The following is a 22,520-nucleotide window of genomic DNA, read 5'->3' as shown; positions in this document are numbered from 1 at the left end:
GACATGTTAATTTGCCTTAAAAAAATCTTTCTAGAACAGTATCTTATTGAGGAATATTTGGAAAAGGTTCATGCAAGTTAAGCAACAACCGTCTTAATCTTTAAAGATTATAAAACTTGAACAATTTAGACCTGGCACACACAACAGGAAGAACCATAGCTGTATAATCCCATTTCTGAGATCAAACAGACATAATAGGAGACTAAAAATTAGAGCTGAAAAGAAGAATAATACAGACAACATTGGGAATATCTATGGCACTTGCAGTAACAAAAGAACTGATGGACTGAAATGTACATGCTCATGTGCTCTCATCTATTGATGCCCATTAATCTCACTCAACTTGAAGGATATCAAACCTAGGACATCTCAAGAAAGAAACATTAATCTCCTGCCAGCCAGTCTCTGCATTTTCTGAAATTTATATATAATCAACAGAGAATTTTGCAAAATGCAATTCCATTTGCTCTTTTGATCACAATTCAATATGGAAATTAAAAACAGAGAGAGAAAGAAAAGACTAGAAGGACATTGAACTAGAATAATAAATAGAAAGAAAGCAGGTATCATCACCAGAAACAATAAATACATCTTGAAAAGCAATATGCTGATTCTTTGTATTCAATCTACCTTTTTGTTTTTCCCCCTTAAAAACTGTGAAAGCAAAACCAAGTGATTTGCTTTGTGCACCTGGCACCAGAGACAATTAGTCATTTCTGAGTATTCGCAGGAAAGCACAGTTTTTTTCATGGATGTAAATGCTTTCAGCTCTTTTCAATAAGACACTTCTGTCTTGTGCATCCCTCTTTGAGACAGTGGATTTGGAGCACTTAGATAAAACCAAACTTCCTATGCTCAGATTGCATTTACAACCACTGTGTGGGCTGCAAGCAGGGAGCACAAGGGCAGGGCCTAGACATCAATATGAGCCTTGTGATATACTTTGACTTAACAAGGGGAAGCCCTGCTGATGTTCTGGATTTCACAGACCAGTTGGTAGTGATGAGAATCACACAACAAAGAGGGGTTGCCCTCATTCTCAAAGTCAGTCCCAAGGATGACATTCGGCTGCATACCCAGGTACACTGAATTGCTAATTAAGTTATTAACGTATGGAACTTGAAGAAACCTCAGTTACAGGGACTAAAATAGAAGAAAACATAAATGAAAGCACAGGAGAGTTTTTGTTTTTGCTCTCTCTTACAATGATGAAATTAGAATTTGTTTTTGTTTCTGCCTGCCTCTGAATTATGAACATAGCATTCTTGATTTCACATATTATCTCTTCAGCGACCATGAGCAATGCGGTGCATTTGTTGCTTAACTTGTCTTTAGCAACACCTTGAAGCAACTTAGAGTTTGGCTGTTCTGCTTTTTTTTTTATTTGTATTTACTTAAAATGTAACACTTTGGAAGAAAACCTTCTTTGAGATCTAAGATCATATTCAAATAGACAAGCTGTTTCTTCTCCTTCCATAGTTAAGTATAATATTACAATCAATAAAGCAACAGGTGGTTAGTGCCTGATTATCATAAAAAAAGTGATATGTTAGCTGTGCATAAATCTTACAACACTTTATTAATCTAAGGCAAAACAAAGGATGGTGGAAGGCATTATGCAAAGCAGTCATTGAGCAGGAATAAAATAAAAAGAGAGTGTGTTAAAATGTTTGAAATTCAGAAGTACTAGGATAGATCCTTCCTAACTGTATTCTCTAAATTATACTAGAATTTATACTTTACTTTTTCTCCTAACTTTCTGTAAAGGGTCCTGTAGACATTTACCATGGTGGCTATGCATTGGAGAAAGGAAAATAACCAGATCCTTTGGGAATTGCCTCCCTCCACAAAAACATTCAAAATCAGAATAAAGATTCGCAATGCCCAGTGGCTTATTAAAGGCTCTGGTAAGTCCTGAGATTTTAAAATATAAAAGAAAACAAACCATATTTATCCAGTCCAGTCCATTGCATATGAGGTCTGCATGGCCATGGGCCATGCAGCTTCTGGGGTCACATGACTATGCGCACAGACAAGTGCAGAGTGAAAGAAAGCAAGAGCAAAGCCAGAGGAATAAGAGAGAAATTCCTTTGTCTCAGGATTTTAACCTAAGATTTCATGTGATTGCAGTGGCTCCACCCCCTTTAGCTGGTTATCTTTGTTCCAGGTTAGACTGACTGGCACCTTCCCTGCATCACCCCTACCTCACTGAGCATGCACCCATCTCCCCTTTTTTGAACCCCTTCCCACAGTGATCTGCAGGGAGTGGACCTGTGGTTCCCGGAGGAGAGTGAAGTTTCAGCTTCCTGGTGAAGCTGCCCAGATGTACATGCTTATGATACCTGGTCTTCCTTTTGCACCTTTCCCATTATTAATAACTAATTACAACAGTAACAAAAGAACTAAGACATATCACACTTTGTGTACCCTAGCCACAGTTAAAATGTTGTAACATCACTGAGGTATTATAGATGAATGAAAGCGTCAAAATATATTAATGATTTACTTCAATAATAAGAGGAAATAATTTTCCCAAAGGCATATCCTAGTGATAGGATATTCTTTCTGAGCTAGTTAAGTTCCCTGACTCTGAGACTGACAACAGCACTAAATATTTAAATTAGCTATAAAATATTTCAAAGCATTAGCTTTGAAGATTTCAACAACATTTGGAGTCAAAATGGAATGAACTTAGAATGTTTCAACCCTCGGTACGAGTAGCTGTTTTGGGAATGTTGTATTACTCATGAGATATCAAACCAATTTAGGTTATTAAAAATAGGAGTCATAGTCAAGTGAAAAAAGAAGTAAAGTATCTGTATACTTTAAGTGATTGTAAATCAATCTGAGATTGGAATTCAGAGAACATAGTCAGAGCTCTGTTCTAATGCTGATAGGAATTGTAGTATTTATTGAAAATTAATTATTTATAAGAGAAAATTCTTCTATTTTTCTTTAAATTTAAATTGTCAGATAATTGAAGAATCGAAATATAATACTTAAATGTAAATACATGTTTTAGCCTGTCTCTAATTTTTCTACTGTTTTTATTAGTTTGGATTGTTTAATAACAAGTGTCTTGATAATAATCTTTTGGACTAATGATATGACTCAGTATTTTCTTGTGATTTCTGTGATTTTTTCATAAAAGAGACAAAATAGGCCATTTTATTTTTAGTATAAATATTTACTCCCTCAAGAACAAGGGGTTTGGTTTTTTTTTCAATCTCTGGAATAAATGCCATGTAGTTACATTTTATTCAGTCATTATTTTGAACAGATTTCATTGAGACTAAAAAAACCTCATATTTGTAATACCAACCATCAGCCAAGACTTAAAACCAACAGTACAGATACTCTTTTTAATAAAATCTTAGAATAAGATTATAAAAAATACGTTACATTTATTTCTTTTATCTCCTGAAGATGTGAGCAAACAGACTGCAATACAGTAAAAGAACTGGAAAAACTCCTAGAATATTCAAAGTAAACATTCTTTTTTCAGAATAGGTTTGTAATTAGCTAACACACTAAAGAATTCCTTTTCAAAGCATCTTGCATAACTTAAGAAATTTTCTCTTAAAGCACATTCATGCCTGCAGGTAGAGATCTCCATATAAATGTTTATCTGCTGTCTTCAGTAAAAAATGAAAGAAAATTAAGGCATTTTTTTCCCCTAGCAGCATATATTTAACCTTCTGTCGCCTGAAAGAGAGAGTCTGAAAGCATATGTACCTGCAGATGGGAATGCCTTGGCAAGATTTTTCTGCTGAAGGCCAGTATCAGTAAAGTACACTAGACTGTTTGTGTTTAAATTGAAATAATCATGGGAAAAAACAACGATACAGAGGACAAATTAATAATACTTAGAACAGAGATTGAGGGAAGTATTTTTTGCTTACTTGTCTGAATTTCATACCTTGTAAAATCAGGTAGTAAGGTATTGCTAACTACTTGTTGGTTCCCCTTTCCTGAGCTGGTGTTGAAATGAGAACGCAGGAGCGCCCCAACACAACAATGGCACAGAGGCCCTCGGAGCTCCCCATCAGCCCCACTGTGACCATCACCCCACAGCGATGGCATCAGTGCCCCACCCAAACCCCCAGCTAAGTTTTGAAGCTGATAATGTTTGGATGTTGACAATGGTAATGCCATGGGCACCACGATGGTATGAAAGGTTTATTACTCACAATTTGATGCTTTCTGGGAGAAATAGGAGGAGGCCTCTGAAATTCGTCCAAAATGTGTCGAGAGGTTAGGGAAAGGACACTGGTATGAGGTTTACTATGGTGGCAGAGGGTGGATCCAGGGAGATTATTCAGCATGTACTTGGGACGGCACTTACATGATTCAGCTACCCCACAAAGTCAAAGGAAGCGGTGCCCAGGATTCCTTATTAACTTGCCAGATGTGGGGTAGCAGGGGAAGAAGGAGCGGTGCGGCTTAAAAGCCCCCAGTAACCTGGTGTCGCTACGGGGCCAGATTCTTCATCACGTCTACTCTTGTTGGGCTACTATCTGCTGGCTTTTCTATTCCCCGTGATGGTCAGAACATTTCCATTCTTTACAAATGCCTTTTCTCTGAACTTTCAGCTTACCTCTAATGGACCAGAAAATTTGAATTTACCACACGGGAACCTTTTAAAGGTCTTGTTCTGCCTGCCTCCAAAAATGCATCCACTCCTATTTACAGTTTTCCTTTTTCTTTCCTTTCTTCACCCTTGTTCTGACTGCATCACCTTTGACTTTCTTAGGGACCTGGTTTTATTATCTCCTCTGTCCTGTCAACTGAGGCATAAGAAAAACAGAAAGGTTCATAACAGGTGTCTGTAAACCACTGGGAGTATCACAAAGACAGTCGCCGAAACCGTCAGGGGCTGGGCTGGAATACCGCCGGCAGGCAGGACCCCGGCCCGCTCGCTGCTCACTCCCTCCCCCAAGGCCCCGGCTGTCCTAAATGCCCTCCCCGTCTTGCCGTTTTACCTGTTGTTGAATGTTAAATAAATGCAACATACAATATGTACTATTTTATTACAGTTCTTTTCCTTTGCATTTTCTGTTAGGGTCCGTTTGGGAAGTTTCCCCTACCCAGGTGATGAAGACATTATCGTATCCTATCTGCGTTTAATTCTCTTGTTCACCTGACATCGGTTTTGGTGTGAGATAGGGGTCAATGTTAAATACAGGACTCTTAAGTTATTACAGAAGACATCAGCACGGACTGGGGAAAGGAGACGGCTATAATGGAATAAAGAGGTACAGCGAGAAGGCACGTTTTGATTTGGACCAGGAGCCTCAGGTGATAAACGGCGACACATGGTTAAGGAAGGACCCAGGGGCTAGCAATGATGAGAATCATTCCCCCTAGAGCCTGTGTTGCTAGAGTGGGAGGCGTTACTAGAAACTGGAAAAATCTGCATCGTGTGAGAAGGGACTTCTGATGGGGGCCGTGCCTGTGAGCAGAGGAGCAGAGCCAGTGTCCACTCTGCAGCTTGGCAGAGATGAGGGAGATAAAAACCCTGACCTCCGGTGTAGACAGCTGCTTTCCTGCTGGGCTCCTTTTCCCGGGGGTCAAATGGTTTACTCGAAGCCACTGTAGAGCTGAATTTCAGGGGCACAGGTACTGCAGAGCTGGTCAGAGGAGGGCTCCAACAGGCAAAAAGCCAGCACAGATCGTAAAGAAAATACCAGGCAAAGTGCAGAAGTTGGGAGAGAATTGTCTATGGAGCGATGGAAAAACAAAGTTTCTAGAAAGAACAGCAAATATAATGGGTTGCATGAAATGGCTGGTCTATTAAACAAAATCAGAATATGAATGTGGAAAAAAGTATGTGAGGGCAACCAGATGATGAAAGAGAACTCCAGAGGAGATTAAATATATGAAACCCAAGTTATATGTTTCACGTGTTGCAAAACATAACATTTAGATATTTGTATAAATCATATTTGAGAAATTCCAATTGGTATGGACTATATTAGAAATGGGTGCAGCAGAAACACTACAAAGAACTCTAATGTGATTGTCTAGGCATAAAAAGATAACTGATGCCAGGAATAATCGATAAACAAGTGGAAACTATAAACCGGAAAGAAATCGTGGAGGCCAGAAGTACTTGGTACATTGAAGGTATTAATGTGGTAGGCAAGAAATTAGATAAAAACATATTTTTGAGTGAAAATGATCAGTTTACTGTTTGGATAAGTCCCAAGTGGAACTGAATGTAACAGCATGACAGGAAGGTGTCTGGGCTAGAGGCAGGTTTAGGAGCAGTCTCCTGACAGGTGTGTGTGGTCCGAGCACGCGGGCTCTCTGAGGGACTTAGAAGGAAACGTCAGCAGAGGGACCAAGGCTGAACCTAGGGAGGTGTTGACAAAGCTGGAGTTCTGAAAATCTGGTGAGAAGATAGAGTAGTAGACATTGTCCGATAATATTAGAAATAAAATGTTAGTGGGAGATTGTGTAATTTTAAAAGTCTAGTAATTGGTGACCTATTCACTAATACATTCACACATCAAATTAATTTCATTAATTTTCTTTTAGTTGAAATGTTTTGTATTGGCTTAGACACTGCCTTCGTGGGACACCTATATAACTGTGGAAAGATGAATATATAAATAAATGTTATGAACTATTATCTTAGAACTTTTGCATTGTGCTTAATTGAAGTTAATACATAAATTGCTAATCTACCAAAAAAACTTTTTTACTTAAAAGGAATCTATGCAATCTCATTTTCTTTATTTGTAAATTTACTATTTTTAGAAATGCTCATATTTATTATAGTTCTTTGTGACAATAAGATAGAATCAAGTAAATATTAAACATTTATAGCTGACTTACGTACTTAGGAATAATATTCCAATATGAGGTTTCTGATCAGATTGTTAGTACCTTAATACTTACTAGGTAGAAGGTAAGTAACAGCAAATGTTATAGTTTCAAAGATAGAAAAAGAAAACATTAACAATTTAAACATTGAAAGAGGGTGCTTTTTAAAAAAATAAATTACTGTTTTGTTACCCATCATTACATTTATTATAATGCAAAAATTATAGGCATTGTGTGGCACCAATAGATAGCAATTGTTTAACGCAATGCATTTCACACATTATAAATCTCAAACTATTTAAAACTAACATTTTCACCCTGGCCCATTATTCCAGTTTCAGCATAAAAAGACATACTTTTCTTTTGAAGATAAGAGTCTCTTTTCCTTTTTTGATAACTTGATATTGTACACATAGTTGTGGCAGTATGGATTTTAATTTAGGATTTCTTAATAGAAAATTGTACATATTTTCACGGACAGATAATAAGTAAAGATATCATGTTACAAACTATGGGAACAATAAAATTAAGATGGTAAATAGGTAAATATTTGTTTTTAAAAAGTAAAACACTGGATGTGGTAGACTCCATAATTTTTTTCGTTCTTAAATATCTCTTGCTTTTTAGTCACATGCTTGGGAAAATTGCTTGCTAGATCATAACCCTACATACTAAAAAGATTTATTTAAAATTGAATTTTCTTATCTCCTTCCCAATTTACTATCTACAAACTTCAAAATTATCAGAAGTGTAGAGAACTTCATCTTAGTTATCCCCAGTAATTTTAAAAGAGTGCTGCTTAGAAATGATAAATAATGAAGCCCTTTTAAACCCTTTCAAAGTACAAATATAGATACAAAAATAGACAGTATATGGTTATTATTTTGCTAAACAAAAGATAAGAATTGATGAGGTGATACCTACTTCACTTTCAGTTTTTTGCCTGCAGTAGTAGTTGGTAATTGGTTATTTATTTTTGTTATACAATGTGAGAAAACGGCGGGGAGGTTAAATGAAATTAAGCAACGCTGTCCTAAACATTTCATTCAGTGGGTTTGGGACAGGAATTTGATTAATTGAGCCTTTGGTTTTTATACAGAGTCTTCAGCCCTCAGCTGTAATCTGTATCAATCTATGCACCTTTCCACTCCCATTTTCCTCAAAGAGTTATTTTAAAAATTACTTTTCTCAGTGTGTTTTTTTTCCTTAAGTTTATGTCCTTTTGTCACACTGAGGTCTGTTTCCTACGGCACAGAAAGTTTTATGCTGCTAATGGAAGAAATGTTTTCGATCGTATAAAAGAGTTTTTCCATCATTCACAGTAACTTATTATTGACTATAAGGAAGATATTAGAACAGGGGATAAGTGGATAGGAATTATATTAGAGATGATTTCCATCGGATTGTTCTTGTGACAAACTAAAAAATGAGAAAAAGACAAATACGTGAAGCCGGGTTCAAGAGTGCTGGCTGGCGGTCAGAATGGTGGGAACGGGGTTAGTGCGTGTGAGAAACGCTGAGATAGGTTTGCGGCGTTCTTGCCTTCCTTTGTAGGAGACCTGTGTTCTTCACCGCTCCTGAGACAGTATGTACAAACGCTACGGCGTGTCCTCTTGTATCCGCCTAAGCTTTACGGAACTCTGTCTTTCACCGATTCTGATTTGGTGGCATATTTTTCTCCTCCCTCACTCTCTGTCTCTCTCTCTGTGTCTCTCTGTCTCTCCATCTCCCTCCCCCTCTCTCTCTGGAAAAGTTTAAAATAACCCTATAAACTGTTGTGCCAAGGGTGTGGAAGAACTGGGACTCTGTACATTGTTGGTGACAACATAGTCTGACATCATCACTCGGAGCAAATGTTTGGCAGTACTTACAAAAACGAAACAGGTTTATTGTATAAAGTAACTAGCCTGCTTCTGGGTATGTAACTATAAAAAAGAAATTAACTAAAAAAAGATACAGAATGTATATATACACATATATATAGCACCTGGAGGTGTTTCACAGTTTATTGAAGCTCTATTAAAACTTTGATATGAGATACTTTTTGTATGTTCTTTGTCTGTACTCAGAACATTCAGTGTATTTGTCTGTGAATCCTAGTCCATAGCTTTGAATTTATAGTAATTTCCTAATAACTCTTGTGGAACTCAACCAACCTGGTTTAAAATAAAATAAGAGAGATTTAAAAAACTTATCTAAAGAATATTTTTTAAAATTTTAAGAATGGGTCTTTTTATTCTATGGATAGTAACAACCTGATTTTAAAGTTTAAGCAGAAAGACAAAAGACCCAGAACAGCCAAAATAATAGTGGCATTAGCCAAAGATTAGACAAGGGAGAGATCACTGCAACAACAGAGAGAATCCAGATGTAGACCCTCATAGGTATTATCAACTGATCTTTGCCAAAGAGCCAGCGCGGCGGAGCAAAGGCAGTGCTGGAACAGCTGGACAGCTGTATGCAGAAAAAACTAATTGAGACACAGACCTCACACCTTTCACAAAAAGTAACCTTGTGTTGACTTTTTACATACAACACCAAAGACAGGCTCCATGAAAGAAATAATCGATATGCCGGATTTCATTAACATTAAAAAGTGCTCTGTGACAGACAATATCAAGAATGAGAAGATAAGCCGCAGACTGGGAGAAAATATTTGCAAAACACCCATCTGATAAAGGAATGTTATTCAAAAGGAAACAAAGAACTCTGAAAACTCAACAATGAGAAAACAAACAACTCAATTAAATAAGGGACAGATTCTTTGCCAGACACCTCAGCGAAAAGGATATACAGATGTCAAGTGAGCACATGAAAAGATGTTCCACGTCATCCGTCAGTAGGAAAATGCACATTAAAAGTACAGTGACGGGCCTGTTGGTTCAGACAGTCAAAAGCACTTTGAAAATTTTTGTTTTTAAGGATCTTTATTCATTATTTTAAAAGGTGTTATTTTTAATTATGGATATACTCTCGTTGGGAGGCCCATTTAGATTATTTGTAGTCAAACCCCAGTTCCTTTGAGGAACTGAATGACTTTGTACTATTTACTTAGCTTCTTTAAGATACTGCTGTTCCATTAGAAAAACGGAGATAATAATGGTACTACCTCGCAATGTTATTATGAGGTTATCTATATAATTTGTTGGTGCTTAGTATAATCTCAATTAATTTCAATATTTATTACCAAGGGAATTAGAAAATATGCTTTCAACAAGTATCACAGGATCCCACTCATATGTGGAATATAATGAGCAAAATAAACCAATGAATAAAATAGACCCAGAGACATAGAAGCATGGAACAGACTGAGGGATCCCAGAGGGAAGGTGGGGAGGGGGGGTGGGTGGGGAGAGATTAATCAAAGAACTTATCTGGATAAATGCATAACCCAGGGACACGGACAATACTGTGGGGGAGGTCGGGGGGTGGAGGGGGTCAGTGGGGAAAAGGGGACATCTGTAACACTTTCAACAATAAAGATAAATTTTTAAAAAGAAGAAAAGAAAATATGCTTTTTGATTAGTTTTTAAGCTTTGAAAGCCATTTAAAACTGCCTCTGCCTCTTTCGATTCAACCAGCTCAGGAAGCATAAGCAAGTGACTAATTTAACAACCATACACGGTGAGGAGAAAACCATTTGCCTGACATGCTGAATGGACATGTGCAACTGAAAAGTACACAAATACAAAAATATTCATTATATTATTTAAGTTTATTGTTTTAACCATTTAGAAAGCCAGCATGCCCTGTACAATTGAAATATCGTGAAAAGGAAACTAAATACAAAATTAAATATAGAATTGGTTTATTAAAGTTATGTAAAATATAATACCATTTTAGATATACATTAGTAAATAATTATTTTATCAGAGAACTAATAATATGCCAACTTAATTATGCTAGTTAGCATAAAGTGATGGATAACAGATGTGTTCAGCAAACAAAATTAGAAATTACTTTTCTTTTTTCTTTGATTCTAATTAAGCTGACATATACCTTTAGCTCTACTAAGCTGGTTCCTTGACTAAATATGCATTTAGAAATATAACTAACTCATTTCCTTTGAGCCAGTAATGAGGTATGAGTGTCTTCTGCCTGCGGGGTCCATCTCCGCTATACACAAAAGGGCATTTGCTTGAGAGAAAGTACATAAAACAAACAAAAAAAATATGTTGCTCATGGTGCCATCACATTGGGAAAACTTAAATTCAGGTGAACCTAAACCACCTCAAAAACAAACAAAAAAGTTATACCTTGAAGCCTTAATTGCCTAAATTAAAAAGTCATGGATGAGCCAAAATAAATATATAGTGATTTCTGTAGGTACTAGTGGACTTCCCCCAATTATTTTGGTAGAGTTTAAGAGAATAATTAATAACTTCAATTCCCTCTCTTCTTTTAAAGATTTATATTGGATATAAATTGCTAATAGTGAATTGGGGAGGGGGGGTTGTCTATAGGAGAGGCTCCTGACCTTCTCGCAATTGCAGTAGCTTTAAAAACAGGTTTGAAATGTCCTGTTTTATTACCATTTCATTCTTGTTAAAAGCACTTGAAAATGTCCTGCTTAAACACACATTATGAACATTATAAAACACATGCATTTTTCTTCAACCTAGAAAAGCTTTTTGTCATAAAAAGAAAGTGAGGATGATTATTAGATGTAATGATGAAAGGATACATTAAGAGGCCGCTCCTGGTTTTGTTCATGTAATCCCATTTTAAGCAATAGTGAACACAAGCAGGAACGCCTGTGATATTTACTAACGACTAAGCTTCAGTCAACCTCTCCAATCATCTTGATATTAAAATGTGAATTTCTCTGATAGACGCTTCTAACCCAACTCTGACAAAGGCTCTAACATAAAATGCACCAGCACACGTTATTTTATCATCGTAACCCAGTTTTCTTGGGATAAAAAGCCTTTATGCCAAATAGAATACAAGGGCAGAAGATATTGTTTATAAGAAAAGAAACAGAAAACAGACAAAGGTGTTTGGGGAATCTCTTCAAGACTGTATTTATACAGCCCCAAACTATACTCTTTTGTGTTTTTTCTTGTAAACAGATATGGCTACAGGTAGGCGTGTAAGAAAGAGTCATTCTTATCAAAACGATAGTGTGATTGGTTAGTGTCCAGCTGCCTAAGGGGCCCAGTGCGAGGAAGGAAGCAGAGCATTTTCAGCGCATTTGTAAGACCCGAGAAAGGAGCACAACCAACCAGAAGCCTGCAGGCGTTAATGGTGTTCTCTTGATGGTCATAGTACCCGCAGCTGGTAAAAATGGGGGCACCGTCAGAAGCCGTTTCCCTTTGGATGTCAATGTGTCTAGTAGGGTTGGCAAGGTGTCATGTGATGACATGTGGGAACAGAAAAAAACTTCATGAACTCACAAGAGACCCGCCGTGGACCTGTATGTAATGTAGTTTCGACTTGAGAATCAAAGGGAGTACCTTGTGCAAAGGTTCCCCGAGGTTTTAATCTTTCAAATGTTATTTGAAACATTCCTCATGATATTATCTTACGTATACGTTATAATATATGAATTAATGAATATTAATTTGCTACCTAGTACTTTATTTTGAGAAAACCAATGACATTGACAAAGTCACAAAAGAAGTGTCTTTAAAAGTCAGCAGCCCTCCTCTGTTGGTGGGCACTTCGGTTGCTTCCGTATCTTGGTTTTTGTCAGCAACGCCGCAGTGATCGTAGGAGGCATATATTCTTTCAAATTAGTGTTTCAGGTGTTTTTGGATATATTCCCAAAAATGAAATTGCTGGGTCATAAGGCAGTTCCATTTTTCATTTTTATTTTTGGAACCTCCACACTGTTCTCCACAGTGGCTGCCCCAGTCTGCATGCCCACCCACAGCGCCCGAGGGTCCCCTTTTCTCCACACCCTCGCCAGCATTTGGTGTCTGTTGATTTATTGATGGCAGCCATTCTGACAGCTGTGAGGTGGTATCTCATTGTGGTTTTTATTTGCATCCCTCTGATGATTTGTGAGGTTGAGCAGCTTTTCATATGTCCACTGGGCATCTGTATGTCTTCATAGAATGAGTGGATAAAAAGTTTTGGTACATATACACAGCGGAATACTACTTGACCATAAAAAAGAATGAAATCTTACCTTTTGCAACAGCATGGATGGACCTAGAGGGCATTATGCTAAAGGAAAAAGACAGACAGACAGAAATATAAATACCACATGATTTCATTTACATGTGAAATCTAAAGAACAAAATAAACAAACAAACAAAAGAGGAGCAGACTCCTAGATACAGAGAGCACACTGACAGTTGTCAGAGGGGAGGAGGGCTGGGGGCTGGGTGGAAAAGGTGAAGGGATTAAGCACTACAAATCTGTAGTTACAGAATAGTCACAGAGATGTCGATTGCAGCGTAGGGAATATAGTCAGTAATATTGTAATAACTGTGTATGGGGCCAGGTGGGTACGTGAAGCAGTGGGGGGACCACTTTGTAAAGTACACAATTTTCTAACCACTTTGTTGTACACCTGAAACTAACACAGAATATTATTGAATATAAACTGTGATATTTTTAAAAAGTCAATACCATGCATAATGAGTCAGAGTCCTCTTTTCTGTCTCCCTCTCTTTTTTCTATTCATCTAATAAACTTTAATTGAGCATTTGCTTAGAGCTAGTATTTTATGTGTATAAAATGACAAGTAAAGCATGCCTGATATCATTGGGGAGCTCAGGGTCTAGTAGAGGAGCCATAATAAAGTGTACTGTACTTCCTAGAGGAATTAAAATACCATAGGAGTACCTTTATTGTTCAATTACAAACACAAAGCTCCTGGAGAGAAGAACCAGTCTTTAAAAGATTTCCCATAATAATTCAGCTACATTTCTTTTGTAAAATATGACACAAATCAGCAATATTGCGAAAATTGACCAAAGGAAATTAAAAATATATCATTGGACAATGTGGAGTAAAAATAGCAGAACACTTGGAGCAATAAAAATAAGGAAGGCATGTGGGAAGAAGGCAACCTGGAGTACTTAATGAGAATGTTGGGTTAATATCTGGATTGGCAGTTTTTTCTTATAGAGAAAATAGAGTTTTATGGTGAAATCAAGAACCTGGTGTTTCAATGAGATTGGTTATTCAAGACATGTAATTGAAGAACATTTATATATTTTTTTATAATTATAAAATCACCTGATTCTTTTTTAGAAGTAAATATTATTAAGACTAATATAATTACAAATACTAATAAGAATATATGAAATCTCTGGACATTTACTTCCATGTTGTCTTTGATTGTGTCACTCATTGAGTTATAATTTTTCTTACTGAGATATGAAAAGGTGAACTTAAAATCTGGGCATTTTATTACTTGTGGGTTAACCTGTCAAATGGTATACCATGAGATTATGCTGATAATATTGAGTACTATTAGGCCCAGAAATTACAACTTTTCTTTATATATACACTGTTTATGTATATTACTTCAGATAATTATGACATCAATGGACATAATGTCCATTAAACATTCTGTTTGAAGTATTAATTATATATTAATCATGATTTAAGATTTTAAGATTTGTTCTATAGCTAAAGCAATTTAGATAATGGCATATTGTCCCAGAGATAGATATATATATAGATCAATGGCACAGAACTAGAGAATTATGATACAGACCCACACAAATATGCCCAAATTATTTTTTAATAGGTTATTTTTTAGACCAGTTTTAGGTTCACAGTAAAATTGAGTGGAAAGTACAGTTTCCATACACCTCCTGGTTCTGCATAGCCCTCTCACTCTCAACATCTTTCATGAGAGCAGTAGTTTTGTTACAATCAATGAATCTACATCGACACATCATTATCATTTAAAGTGAATAGTTTACATTAGGGTTCACCCTTGATATTGTATATTCTGTGGGTTTTAATAATTTATAATGATATATGTCTGCCATCTTAGTATGCTACAGAATAGTTATACTGGCCTAAAAATCCTGTGCTCCGCCCAACTTATTTTTGACAACAGTGTAAAAGCAATTGAACTCAGGAAAGAGAGTCTTTAAAATAAATGGTACTGGAACAATTGGGTATCCATAGGCAAATAAAAACATTAACACCTAAACCTCACACCAAAAAATTAACTCAAAGGAAACTTATAATTAATTGACAATTTGAAAACTTTTGGAAGAACATAAAGGAACCTAAAGCTAGGAGAATAGTTTTCATGCTTGATACCAGAAGCAATATCCTTTTTTAAAAAAACAATACATTGGAATTTATCAAAAACAAAATAAAGCAAGCGTTTATTCTGCAAAATACCCTTCTAAGGAATGAAAACACTAGCTACAGACTGGGAGATATATTTATAAAGCACATATCTGACAAGGGACTCATATCTAAATATATAAAGAACTCCCAAAACTCAAAAGTGCAAAAACACACAAAAAAATGCAAGCTAAAAAAAACAGACAAAAGATATGAAAAGACACTTTACCGAAGAGGCTATGTGGATGGCAAATAAGCACATGAGAAGATGTTCAATATCACTACCCACTAGGGAAATACAAATAGAAACCACAGGGAAATAGCACTGCAAACCTATTACAACAGCTAAACTAAACAAAACAAAACAGTGGCAACACCAATTTTTGGCAAGAATGTGGAGAAACTGTCATACATTGGTGGTGGGAATGTAAAATGATACAGCCATTCTGGAAAAAAAAATTGGTAGCTTTGTAAAAAAAGTTTAAACATGTGTGACACACTACCTAACCGTCACCTCTTTGGGCACTTATTCAAGAAAAATGAAAACTTATGTCTACATAAAAACCCTTAATTGATTTTTCATTCAAGTTTTAGTTGTAGTAGGCCAAAACAGAAACAAGTCACAATGCCCTGAGATAGGCAACTGTTAGACAAACTGGTACATCCGTCCCATTGGTTAATATTCAGTAGTAATGAAGAATGAAGTATTGATACAAGCAGTAACTTGAATGGATCTCAATGGAATTATGTGGAGTAAAACAACACACCACTTTCGAAGTGTTGAAAAAAAATATTTTTATAAAATTATTCTTCAGTTTTAAAATTAATGAAAAATGTTTAATTTTCAACAAAAACCTGTACTTTTCTCACCATATAACTACATACTTTATGATACAAATTTATAGTATAAGATATATACTTGTCCAATTGTTCTTTCTAATTCTAAATATATTGTAGCATATTTCCCACCAGATTATTTATTTATGTCATGAGATTCTGTTTCCACTGCACACTATTAAGTGATATAATGTAGCAATCTGAAAATTTAATAAAAATGTCAAAATATTAGATTACTATGCACAATAACATTCTTAGTGTTTATACTATTATCTCCATTTTTCAAATACATCTAGAAACTATTAAAATAACAACCTTTTCAAATTTCAGAAAATTGAAAATACATTCTAAATTATCATATTAATGCCAATAGTCAGAATTTCCAGTTAATAGAAATTTCATTATGGAAATGCATATTAACATGTTATTAAAATTGAACTATCATGAAAAATTTCCATAAAAGAGCTTTTTAAAAATGTCAATTAACAATTAAACTATAACTTCCATTTGTCACTCTGTTATGCAAAAATGTCTCTTGTTAATGAAAAGAAATTTGATGTTGAACTTTGGGAGATAGGACCTCTTTGCAACTGAATATCCAGTGCCTAGTACAGTGCCTGCCATGTGATTGGTACACAATCAATATTTGTTTACAAATGAGTGATCAAGCAGATGTATAATTCGGGTTTATTTCCATTGGACTGATACTCTTTTCCCAAACAACCTTCAATTTATTGACTGTGTTTTCAGTTACTCCTTGACCTCAAATGAATTAACCATTCTCCTTATTTGTACCTTGTCTAAGTCTTTGTTAGGATAATTACACTTCCTCCTACAGGAGATACAGGAAGCTAAGCAATGCTATCTGTGTTTTGACCTACCATTTATTGCCAATTAGATTGTTTTAAGTTGCACCTAATGGAAAACCAAAATAAGTAATTTTCAACGATCTAGAAAATGTATTGGGTCGTTCAACTGAAAGGGCTAAGATGTCGTTCAGAAAACAGACATGGCTTGGCCTGGAATCTGGCTTCCATTTCCTCCAGTTCTCATGTATTTGCCCCCATAGGAATATCAGCTTCATGTTCAGTTTGTAACCCTCCTGGTTGAAAATGTCTGGAGAGAGTATTTATCTTCACTACCATGAAACGAAGTTGCAAAAGTTTGTGCTCATTGAGCCACTCTTCATTTGATGCCTGCTAATGGTGGAACGACCTGTGGTGATTAGATTTGTCCTGGTTACCTTAACATCTGACTGGCTCAGGTCCCAGCTCACTGGCACCCCGCATCATCTTTGGAAACAAATGGAAAGTTAATTCTGCCTAACTAGCTGCATGTTGTTTTTATAAGAAGACAGTTTAGGAGTAATTGCTGTGATGGTTTTCGCTGGGTATTTTGTATTTGCCTCAATCAGAGAGGCAAGGTGAGCCAGGAAATTGGGACAGATTATTGGTGAGATTTGGCTGCAGTGTTGTAGCTGAAATCTTTGAGTATCTGCCTGGGTAATGGGGTCTGCTCTGCGAGGAGTTTAGAATAAATAGATGAAAAGGAAAAAGAAAACAGAAAAAGATGTGACTGAAAATACTGTATAACTCAGTTGCTGGTTCTGTCAAAAATTTTTGAAGAACATGTTATTTTTGTTTATAAATATTTGATACTTTATATGAAACAGTGACAGTAACTGAGACATGGAGAGCAGATGAAAAGTGGACCCAGCAGAACGTGTAAAAAGAAAATGCTCAACTCATTTGGGCTTCAAAACTAAGCATACAAATTTCAAAAACTATATGGTATTCTCTCCTGACTCCCTCTATCCCCCCACTAAGATATTTAGGTAAAAACGAGTTGCAGTAAAAATACGAAAGATACATATTTTAGAACAGATACAGAAACAGAATGGTTTCATGATGCCCAGTAGGAAACATTTAAATGTTCCATTATATTATAAAGTATCAAGGAGCTAGAGCAGGGTTTAAGAATGGAACACTTCTTTCTCACACTCATGGTACATTAAAAAAAGATAAGAGATGAAGATCATAATCTAAATTGGGGCTCAGGTTATAAATTCAGAATTGGGGTATTAATTTTTGGCATAAAGATGAAATGAGAATGAATGTGTGGAACATAGGAGGGAGGAGAGTCTAAAGGAGACTAAGAGCTCAGAGAAACCAAAAGGCTAAAGAGAAGTCTGACCTGGGGAAGTTCCAGAGATACAATTTGTTTTTGACAAGTTTCAGTGAAAGACATCCTGAGAGGAGTGACATCTGTTTGGTATATATATACACTGTAAGTGGACTGAGCATGTGCAGTTGAGCCCTTAGAATTTTTTAACTAGCCTGTCCCAGGAGTGGATTATTTCCTTCCATCGCCCAATCAAAATCCTCACCAGCTTTTTTTTTTTTTTTTTTTCCCCACAAACTCATTCTAAAACATGAAAATGATAGCTGAAATTTTTTGAAAAAATACAGCTGAAGGATTTGCTACTGGATTTGAAGACTTTCAATAAAGCTACAGTGTACTAATGGTGAAAGGAGGGACAGGTATGCTAATGGAACAGAAGGGCATCCAGAATATACACACAGTGTATGGTCTTTTTTAAAAAAACAAATGTGCAGAGCTAATTTAATATGCAAAAGCAAGATTTTACATCAAGTGTTGATGAGCAAACTGGACATCCACCCTATGGAAACAAAAATAAATAAATCTAGGTCACAATCTCATATCACTCAAAAAATTTAGTCTAGATGGACCAAGTGTATATTATAGAGGCTCCAGAAAAAAAAAAAAATATGAGGGATATGTTAGATAGAACACAAAAGCACTAACAATAAAAGAAACACAAATAATGCATTAGATCTCATCAAAATTAAAAACTGTTTTTCCAAAGACACTGTTAATGAAAAGGAAAGGAGAGCAATATACTAGAATCCAACAGTGCAACATTTGCCCTATAAATATCTGATAAAACTTGTATCCAGAATAATATATTGATATACATATATATAAAGATGCATATGTATCTTTAAAATCATTAACAAAATGACAATCCAATAAACACATCGAATTATTTAAAGACTTCAAAAAACAGAGAGGAACAAATGACCAATGAAAGGACATTAAACATGATTAATCTCTAGGGAAATTAAAATTAAAACTGCACTGAGATATAACTTCAGTACAGAATGTCTAAAACTAAAGAGATAGTTAATACCAAGTGTATCAGAGGCTGTAAGGGTATAAAATAATAAAAATTTTCATAATAAAATTTGAAAAACAGCTTGACATTCCTTCATAGAGGTAAATATACACCTAACAATGGTAATTCCTTTTCTAAGTATCTTCTGCAACGAAATGAAAATGTATGTACAGAAATGTTCACATAAGCTTTAATCATTTAACCAAAAATTGGCAAAAGACTAACTGTCCCTCTTCAGGTACATGGATGAATTTACACCTAGCAATTAAATGGAGCAAACTACTGCTTTTCTAAAAGCATAAAGAATAGAATTTCATTGAATAAAATAAGTTTGAGACACAATAAAATTTTCACTAGTTAATATTAAGTTTTAAACAGGCAGAACTAAAATTTAATGAAAAAATATCAAATTAGTGGTTGCCTGGGGATGAGGAGCAGTGAAACAGACTCAGTAGATAGAAAAATATTTTTTCAGATAATAGGAAATTTCTGTGTCTTGATTGAGGTGGTACTTAAATAAGGCATATTTTTGTCAATACACATTGATCTGTACATTTTAAATCTGTGCACTTTATTTTATGAAAATTATAGCTCAATGAATTGATTAGAGGAAAACAAACAGTTCTGGGCCAGCTTGCCATTTGGCACATGCCCACTGAGTGCCAGCTGCTCCGAGGACCCAAGAGTCAGGACACGACACAGGTGGCACATCCCGGCCACGGGGTCCCAGCATTCATTCCGCCTCTGCTCACCCTCCCTCCTGCGAGTGACGGTAAGATGACAGGACACACTGGATGCACAGGAGCAGAAAGAAGCCATTGCCCGGTTCGCACGGGTGGAGTTCACTGGCTGGGACAGCACCACCTGCCTCACGTGCCAAGGGGCAGGCTCCACTCTAGTCGAGCAAGTGAGTGGATTGGTGGCTCTGATCCCACGCGGCGATCGGAGAGTGTGCCCTCGGAAAACTAAGGAGGATGGCCTCCTGCCTGCCCTGCTCCGTCTCCTGGCATTTGTTCTGGTGGTTTTCTTCCTGTTTCCACATTCAGTCCTTGTGGATAGTGGCTGCATCGTAATGGTGAAAGTCACATTAGGAAGCAGGACTCCCTTGTAATCCTCACCGTCCAAGCCACCCGGGAAGTCAGGGACTCCAGCTTCTACTATGTGGCGGTGACAAGCCTGTCCAGCCAAGCTCCGTGTCTGAACACAGTGTTTGGGTCATTTGTGACAGCTGACGTCTCTGTCATTCCACCTCGGAGGGAGCAGCTGGGGCATTTCATGGCGCAGGCGCGGATGCGAGGACCCTTTCCCTGTGTGTTCTTCTGCGTCAGGTGCAGGGCGCAGTGATCTTCATGAGCGTGTCAGTGAGGATTTCATACGTTGGCCACACGATCCAGAGCACCTTGGAGACACATCACTGTGTGGACTGTGGGACAAATTCTTCAGCTGTGTAGAAACTGCTTTTGATCCTTGCATGACAGCACCTGTCAGGAGACACGGCGCCTGCTTCCAGGGCCTGACTGCCATACCTACTGCAGCTGGTAGAAGTCGAGGAGAAAACGGGCCTCTCACTCTCCTGCCACTTGGGGGGAAATCTCGCCTCTGTAGCACCACTTATGTTTCTCCTAACCAGCAGAATCACTGTCCGGTACCCAATCCATGCCTAGCAAATAGTAGGCACTCATGGATTTAAGAACTTAATTCAGACCTTTTAGCTGTGCTTGGAGCATTATAAATTGAAAGCATGCCATGGTACTAGGTTATAAAACCACTGAGTCACACGGAGACAGAACTGTTACTAGTACCAGGACTTCCTCTGCACAGCAGAAGCAGCAGAGACGGAACATTTGAATACACAAAAGGAAGCGTAGACCATTCGATATGTGAAATATTTTCATCTGCTCCCAAATGCCTAGGAACTTTAAAAAAAAAGCAGAACTTTTTTTTCTTGTAGAAAGTTATGCTTGTTTTTACTAAAAGTCTATGTGGAGCTTGACTTACCCTTCATCCATTGACTGGGAGAAGGATTTGGGATTTGGTAGGAAAACAAACCCTGCTTTTGATTTAAAAGAATGATTTTGTGAAACTTAGACTTTGTAAATTATAGGGCTATAATTCTTTGTCAAATAGTAGCCCAACAGGATATTACAAAACCCAAACAAATTTGGAAGCTTGAAAACAATGTATGCTAGTAAAAAGTCAAAAGAATGTATACATGTTGTAGCTTATACAGACCTTTAAAATTATTTTCAAATACTTTGATGGAAATGTTTCAGAATCTAGAGGCTTGTAGAATTGCATTACTGGCAGACAGCAGAAACAAAGAAAAAGAAAAATGCATAGTTTAATTGGGTGCATTTTTTTTCTTTGTTTTATAAGTCACTTTGGATTTGAAAATATAAAAGTAATATTAATGAGAAGAATGACTAGATTTTTTGAGCATTAAGACAAAGCCAGACAAGCATTTTACTTCAGAACATGTCATGCTTGACTAAGAATAAGTGAACTCCCTAGCAAAGAGATCAAGTTTAGTTTGAAATTATAACCCTGTGACAATTACGAATTTGTAAAACACCTTCTTTCAGATATATAAATGACCTCTTTCCCTCTCTCTCCCTTCTTTTCTCTTTCTATTAATAATACAAATCCTTCTCAATAAATCTGTGTTCTCATTTTAATGCAATTTATATGTAATAACACACTATTATTTTTAAATGAATAATGATTCATTTGTAATAAACTATGACTTTTTTGTTTCTTTGGGGCCCTGGAAGTTAATTTCTCTTACTAAGATTTGTCCTATTTTTCCCCTGACAAGGCAAGGCCTGCAGGTGAACTACCTACAAGCAAATGTCTTGAGATAACTTTCTGCCTCTAGGCAGAGATCCCAGCAGCGATGCCCTATGTACGGGTAATGGACCGTATCATAAAGACACATATTGTTAGACAATGAAAACTGATGGATACACAAATGTTCGCAGTATTTAGGTAGAGTTTCAGCCAGGAGTGTTTTGACCCTGGCCATTTGGGTACAACTTATAAATATGGATAGAGATCATTTTTGAATCCATAGTTTGCCTGTGCAATGATAGTTAGATATGTTTGCAGCAGAAAAGGTATTCAAGAGTAGACAGTTTGCTTCCCTTAAGCACTGCCAATATAATTTGCACTTAATTTGCTTATGTGCAATATTGAGCAATAGATTCTAAAAGCTACAAAATTTTGATTGACATTGAAAATAGCTTCAATGCTATTCTGGTGCCCTTTGTGTGTGTGTGTGTGTGTGTGTGTGTGTGTGTGTGTGTGTGTGAGAGAGAGAGAGAGAGAGAGAGAGAGAGAGAGAGAGAGAGAGAGAGAGAGAGATTTTAGACTGTCAAGTTTTACCTGAGAATAACTT

The 22,520-nt window shown here is 36.5% G+C and overlaps 1 pseudogene; it reads left to right on the top strand.

The window, feature by feature from the left end:
- The first annotated feature begins 1,880 nt into the window (after window positions 1-1,880).
- On the top strand, window positions 1,881-20,577 carry LOC107529750 (transmembrane protein 106C pseudogene; annotated as a pseudogene).
- Window positions 20,578-22,520: the final 1,943 nt, after the last annotated feature.

Source organism: Miniopterus natalensis, chromosome 4 (assembly GCF_054644295.1).
Source record: "Miniopterus natalensis isolate mMinNat1 chromosome 4, mMinNat1.hap1, whole genome shotgun sequence".
Lineage (NCBI taxonomy): Eukaryota > Metazoa > Chordata > Mammalia > Chiroptera > Miniopteridae > Miniopterus > Miniopterus natalensis.
The sequence above is the reverse complement of the archived record's forward strand: the minus strand, read 5'-3'. Positions and strand labels throughout refer to the sequence as shown.